Source organism: Myotis lucifugus, unplaced genomic scaffold, assembly GCF_000147115.1.
Source record: "Myotis lucifugus unplaced genomic scaffold, Myoluc2.0 scaffold_27, whole genome shotgun sequence".
Taxonomy (NCBI): Eukaryota; Metazoa; Chordata; class Mammalia; order Chiroptera; family Vespertilionidae; genus Myotis; species Myotis lucifugus.
The window spans coordinates 3,252,471-3,259,109 of NW_005871075.1; the positions used below are offsets into that span (position 1 = coordinate 3,252,471).

General features: G+C 51.2%; 1 pseudogene; it reads right to left on the bottom strand.

Moving 5' to 3' along the window:
• LOC111825452 overlaps window positions 1-4,160 on the bottom strand; it is a 44,474-nt pseudogene extending 40,314 nt beyond the window's left edge.
• Between the last annotated feature and the right edge of the window lie 2,479 nt (window positions 4,161-6,639).

The following is a 6,639-nucleotide window of genomic DNA, read 5'->3' on the forward strand; positions in this document are numbered from 1 at the left end:
TGCCCTGCGCCCTCGGGTCCGGAGTCTGTGGATGGGAAGAAGGGCCTGGACAGCCCCTCCGCTCTTCCGCAGATTCAGGTGTTTGGTGGTGAGGAGGCTGAGAGGAATGGGAGGAGGGGAGATGTTCAAAAGCTCCTCCTCTGAATAAATCCTAAGAAATTCAAAACACCAATCAGAAAGAATGTATGCACCCCTATGTTCATAGCAGCACAATTTGCAATAGCTAAGATCTGGAAACAGCCCAAGTGCCCATCAGGAGATGAGTGGATAAAAAAAAGCTGTGGTACATTTACACCATGGAATACTATGCAGCAGGAAAAAAGAAGAATCTCTTACCCTTTGAGACAGCATGAGGGACCTGGAGAGTATCATGCTAAGTGAAATAAGCCAGTCAAAGGAAGACAAGTATCACATGATCTCACTCCTATGTGGAATCTAAGTAACACAATAAACTGATGAACAGATAGGAGCCAGAGACATGGAAGCATGGAACAGACTGTGGAATCTCAAAAGGAAGGCAGGAGAGGGTGGGTGGGTGGGAGGTGACCAACCAAAGAACTTGTATGCATATAGGCATAACCCATGGACACAGACAATAGGGTGGTGAAGGCCTGGGGTGGGGGAGGGGGGCTGAAGGACAATGGGGGGGGACATATGTAATACTTTCAAAAATAAAGATTTAAACAAAAAAGAAAGAACACACTGGGGGGAAAAGCTCCTCCTCTGGCCCTGAAGACCTTCTGGTCCAGCGTTTTTGGATTCCAGCTGCTGGCAGAACCCCCTGGGCTGAAGGGCATGTCATAAACATGATGCTGAGGCGCCCTCACTAGAGAGGCAGATGGAGTGGGGCCTGGGCACTGGTGCTTCTTACAAGCAGACATTTTAGAGTTGAAAACTACTCACCAAGTCCTACCCTTCACTTTGCACCCGAGGAGAAGGGACATATTCAAGGTCGCACGGCAGCTAGTGGTGAAGATTAGCCTTAAACCTTACCTTGGCCTACAGACCCATGCACGATCTGGCCACCCCATTACCTCATGAGCTCCTGAATTCTCTGACTTTGCCTCCTCTCTTCCCCCCTTCCCCTCTCTCTTCTTCCCTCTGTCCTCTCTCCTCTCTCCTCTCTCTCCCACCTCAGGGCCTTTGCACTGACAGTTACCTTTGCCTTCACCCCAAATCCCTCATGGTTCACTCTCTGCTCTAATGTCAACTCCTCAAACTACCTTCCTTGGGCATTTTTCTAAAACAGCAGTGCTCTGTGACTCCATTTTCTCACCTCCCTCTATATTTTTTTTTCATGACACAACTTGACCTTATATCTGTATTTCTTTATCATCTTTTCCCCCTTTAGACTGGGATCTCAGAAGGACCAGGGCTTCCTGCTGTACTCCCAGCACGAACACAGTGACTGACACACAGCAATTGTTCAATAAATATTTGTCAAATAGATGGATGACCCCAGCACAGTATTCACCCCGACACCAGCTCCCTGGGCCTGCACCCACCAGGCCAGTGCCTCAACTGTCTGTGTTTCTCTTCAAGGACTAGCGCGTGGATGCCCACAAAACAAGTTCGGAACCCAGACCATTTGTCTGCACACACGGTATCTCAGGCACATCCATGGAGGACCAAGGGTGCTTCATAAGCAGCATCCCAGGGTGACCACAGCCAGAAGACAGTTGCCCCAGCCCAATAGCCTCTTGGCGAGGCCCTTCCAAAGATGCTCCTGCTGATCAAACGCGTTCAGAATCCCGTGGGGACTGGGCCTTACTTGGCAGCCACCATCTTGTTTTCAACCAATCACCACTCGTGTATGTCTGCATAGCTGTTTATAATCCCAAATGATTTCACAAATATGCTCGATCCTCACAGCAAATCTGGGAGCCGGGTGCTACTGTCCTTCATCTTACAAATGAAGCCCCTGGGCCCAGAGAAGCCAAGTCACTGGTCCAAGATCACACAGCTAAGGACACCATCAAGATCAGACTGAAGCTGAGTCTCGGCAAAGACCAGCCCCTCCCCAGCGCCATTCCACACCGAGTGTGATTTATCATCACCCACCAGGACCAGGCTTTGCTCTGGATCATGTTTGGCTGTTGTCAGAAATCTCCACCGTCTCGAAAACAAAAGGTTTGCCCTGTTTGAAAAGATACAAAAGCTCAGGCCTCCGCTTCTGAAAGTCAGCCCAGACGAGGGATTGGTGGTGCCATAGGGATGCCTCCTGTTTCAGACCCAAAAAGCAGAGCCCAAGACAAGGACTAGGGTTCACACAGTTTCGTAGGAGTGACCCCAGGAAGCAGTAATGGAAGGCGGGAGGATGAATCAGAGAAGGAGGAAAAGTCAATATAACTGTGTGTGTTTTGAAGTCGCCCTGTAGGCACCGGAGCTAGATTCTTCGGGGACCTCTGACTTCGGGGCTACCCTTAAACAAGGCTGTGAGTTCCTGCAACTGGGCCTGAGGCAGAAAATCAGAGAGTCCTGTGTCCACTGCTTGAGGTGGGAAGATGTGAGCAGGAACCAGAACTCACAAGGAGTCATCCATCACCCACAGGTGCAGCTAAAACCAGTCTGTGGGGATGTGCTTGGGGCGCCAAAGCATCTTCTGTCTACAGTGATGTCAATGGAGTGAGTCCACAGTCTCCCTGGTGATGACTTTGAAAGTAATCCAGGTGTTTATATGAAAGAAAAAGCTGGTCAGGCCTCCCATCCAGTTCCAACCAGCAAAAAGTAACGATTATATATGTCAACAATTTCTCAGCAACTTCCTAGATCAGCGATTTCCAACGGTGCACCGCAAGAATATTCAAAACATGCAATACCTGACTATTTAGTCAGGGGCACTGACCCCTTTTCCCTTAGATTGTCAAATAAATAAATGACAGCAGCCAACACAACACTAGCTGTCCTGTGTGAACACCTGTTTTGAACCATAAACACGTAGGTCATAATAGAGTTGCATCTTATTGGTCACATCACGTAATAAGATTGCGTCTGATTGGTTAATTCTTGATACCAGAAATCCTTATATAAAAGTATAGGCACCCAATTATTTTTAAGGTCACTTTGGAGCAAAAAAAAGGGGGATAGGTAATTACCATTATTTTTTTTTAATTAATCAAAATTATACCTATTTTTGTCAGATTGGCAAAATATATATTTTTGTTGTGTCTGAGAATTTTAGTAATTGTTTTATGTGTGTCATGAGATGAAAAAGGTTGAAAATCGCTGACATAAACTAATAGCTGGGGTAGTACCCGCCATCAACCCATGGCAGCCCAGAGGACTCCTGTGTCTCCTTTCTTGGGTCTCTAGTACCTGTCAGTCATTCTAGAGCTCTACCAGGTACCAGATCTCCCCAGTCTGAACCCCACGTTCTATCTCCATCAAAGTCCTTCTTCCCACCAGAGGTCCTCACCAAACTCATGGCCAAGGTGCCGAGAATACGATGCTGGTGAGACCTGGCCATCTCTCCGGGCTAATGGTGCAGGTGGGGACCTTGAGCCCCAGTGGCTGGCCCAAGGCCCTCTGTAAGTTTGAGGCATCTGGTCCCATAGACTTTTGTGCATAGACCCAGAAGTAGCCACATGATCGTTGGGCTCCTTGTGAAATGAAAATGCAGGACCCTTGTTCAAAGATTATTAAGAACTTAAAAACAGTGGCAGCAGAGCCAGCGAAACCACGGGCAGGGTCCCTCTGAGTGAGGGCCCTGTGCATTCCCCCAGTCACAGCCATGAAGCTGGCCCTTATAGACCCCACCTTCCCAAAGAAATTCTGAGGAGTCAGGGTGGACTACTTCCAAAACAGTAGCTTTGTAGCCAGGTGAGCCTGGGTTGGAATCCCAGCTTTGCTTCTCACCTGCTGTGCAACTCTGGTCTGAGTTACTTCCCTCTCATTGGCAGAGTGAAGATGAGATGGCAATCTGCATGGATAGTATATGGCACATGAAAGGCGCCCTCCTTCTCATCCCCTCCTTTATGCCAGTTTCTTCTCTTTTAGGCCAGAAGAACCAGGATACATACCACCACCACCACCACCACCACCACCACCACAGCCATGGTGCTAGCCTCAAAGTAACAGCTGAAGGAAGTTGGGGGACAGTGTCCCAGTAATGCCACGTGGGGCTCGTGTCCAGTGAGGAAGCGGGCCTTGGAGTCCCCCATCCTCTGACTGTCCCCAGCCTATGCCAGGTTCTGCCAGGCTAGAGCCAGCAGGTATGGCTGTACCCCTTCCCTCTCCCAGGAACGGCCAGAGGTTCCCAGGGGTTCAATTCTTCTTTCTCACCCTCCTTCAGGAGAGAAGAAGAACAGAGGGGCAGGAAGGCTGCCTTAAGCCTCCACTGACTCATCATGGCGCCGTGGGCAGATCACCAGTGATAATTCTGGCCTCGGCTTTCCCATCTCTCCAATGGGGCTAATGGCGCCTGCTCCGGCCTCCGCGACAGGATGTTTGGAGAGCATTCATTACGGCTGTGTTGCTACTGTCATTGTGCTCCAGCTAATAACACGCTGCCCTGGTGAGGCCCCAGCAGGCCCTGGGAGCTTTGGGAAAACACACTCTTACCATCTTCAAAGCATCCCTGAGAACCAGGTGGGAGGCAAGCCTGAGTCCCGGGGAGAGAGAAAACTGAGGCAGTCCCGAGAGGCAAGCGCGTTTGTGGCAGAGAAGGATGGCATGAGCAGCTGGGGCCCCCAGGTGGGGCCGGGGAGTGGAAGGTATTCCACTGCAGGTGACAGGCACACCTGGGTTCAAGTCTCCCCTTTGCTGAAAATAGGTTAGACAAGGCAGCTCTCCAGGCTTCATCCCGAAGGGGACGAACTGTGCTCACACCTCGGAGTTAAGGCAAAGGTGAAAGGAATCGTGTGCGTGTGTGTGTGTGTGTGTGTGTGTTGTGTGTGTGTTGTGCGGTGTGTGTGTGTATTGTGTGCGATGTGGTGTGTGTGGGTGTGTGTGTGTGTGTGTGTTGTGGGGTGAGTGTGTGTATTGTGTGTGATGTGGTGTGTGTGTGTGTGTGGTGTGTGTGTGTGTGTGTGGTGTTTGTAGTGTGTAGTGTGTGTGGTGTGTGTGTGTGTGATGTGTAGTGTGTGTGGTATGTAGTGTGTGTAGTGTGTGTGTGTGGTGTGTTTGTAGTGTGGTGTGTGTGTGTGTGTGTGTGTTGTGGGGTGAGTGTGTGTATTGTGTGTGATGTGGTGTGTGTGTGGTGTGTGTGTGTGTGTGTGTGTGTGTGTGTGTGTGTGTGTGTGGTGTGTTTGTAGTATGGTGTGTGTGTGTGTGTGTGTTGTGGGGTGAGTGTGTGTATTGTGTGTGATGTGTGTGTGTGTGGTGTGTGTGTGTGTGTGTGGTGTTTGTAGTGTGCAGTGTGTGTGTGTGTGTGTGTGGTGTTTGTAGTGTGTAGTGTGTGTGGTGTGTGTCTGTGTGATGTGTAGTGTGTGTGGTATATAGTGTGGTGTGTGTGTGTGGTGTGTTTGTAGTGTGGTGTGTGTGTGTGTGTGTGGACACCAGCACCTAGTAGGTGCTCAGAGATGTGCGCCTGGACGCTCCTGTTTCCTCCCTAAGGAATAGGCCTATGATGTGAGGGCCTAGGCCAAGTTCATGTCCACATCTGACACTTTCAGTGACAGTGGTTCGCTGAACCGTCCCCTCTCAGGAAAATTGCATCTTGCATCTTGCTGAGGCCAAGGGCCACACCCTCTGGACTCAGCTCCTCCCTGGGGGCATGTCAGGAGGAGGAGGGAGCAGAGAAGGAGCTGCGTTCTTGTCACAGCATCGCCTGGCTGCTGATTGCGGGCTTGCTTGACCCCAAGCACTGTGTGACCCCTAACACAGCTGCTCACAGACTCCTCAATGGCTGCTGAAGATTTCCCCCTTGTCCACTTGAGAAAATGGTGGCCTGGAGAGGTTAAACGACTTGCCTGAGGTCACCATTACCTGGAAGCAGAGCCAAAATCCATACGAGGTCTTGGTGTCCCAGGAGCCCATGACAGTGCACGGCCCCTAGGGCCAGAAACCCAGCTGGACTTGGCCACCTGCCCATCTTGCCCAATCTCTCAGCTTGAGGCCGAAGAAACAGGTTCTCAGAGAAGCCAGGGAAATGGTTGGGAGCAGCAGGGATCGGGCAGGGGCCTGGGCCTGCCCCTGGTGTGGGTGGCGTGGGGAGTGACTGGGAGGGGCCTCGGGGGTGCCGACCACAGGCACATGTCGGCCCTGACTCAGGGACCAGGAATCCCGTGAGTGTGAGGCAGGGACAGGGGTGGCTTCTCCAGCCACAGCCAATGCTGCTTTAGTCCGTCACCACCCAGCTAAGCGCCTACTGTGTGCTGGGCCTTGGGGGCGCAGACCAGAACAACCTCAGGTGACATTATCCACCCGGCTGGGGAAACGGAAGCTCAGGGAGCCAACATGTCCAAAGCCACACTGTGCTCGGTGGCAGAGCCGGGACAAGGACCAGGACAAACCCAGTGTTCTTTCCTAAGAGAGGGAACAGTGACCCCGTCACTGATTGTCCACACCAGGACACGTCTGAGAGTGTAACAGGATGCTCTTAATAAAAGGACAACAGGCTCAAACAAGGCTGTCCCAGGCAAAGTGGGCCGTGTGGTCACATGAACCATGAGCTGTGACACGCCAGCCGCGGCAAGAGCA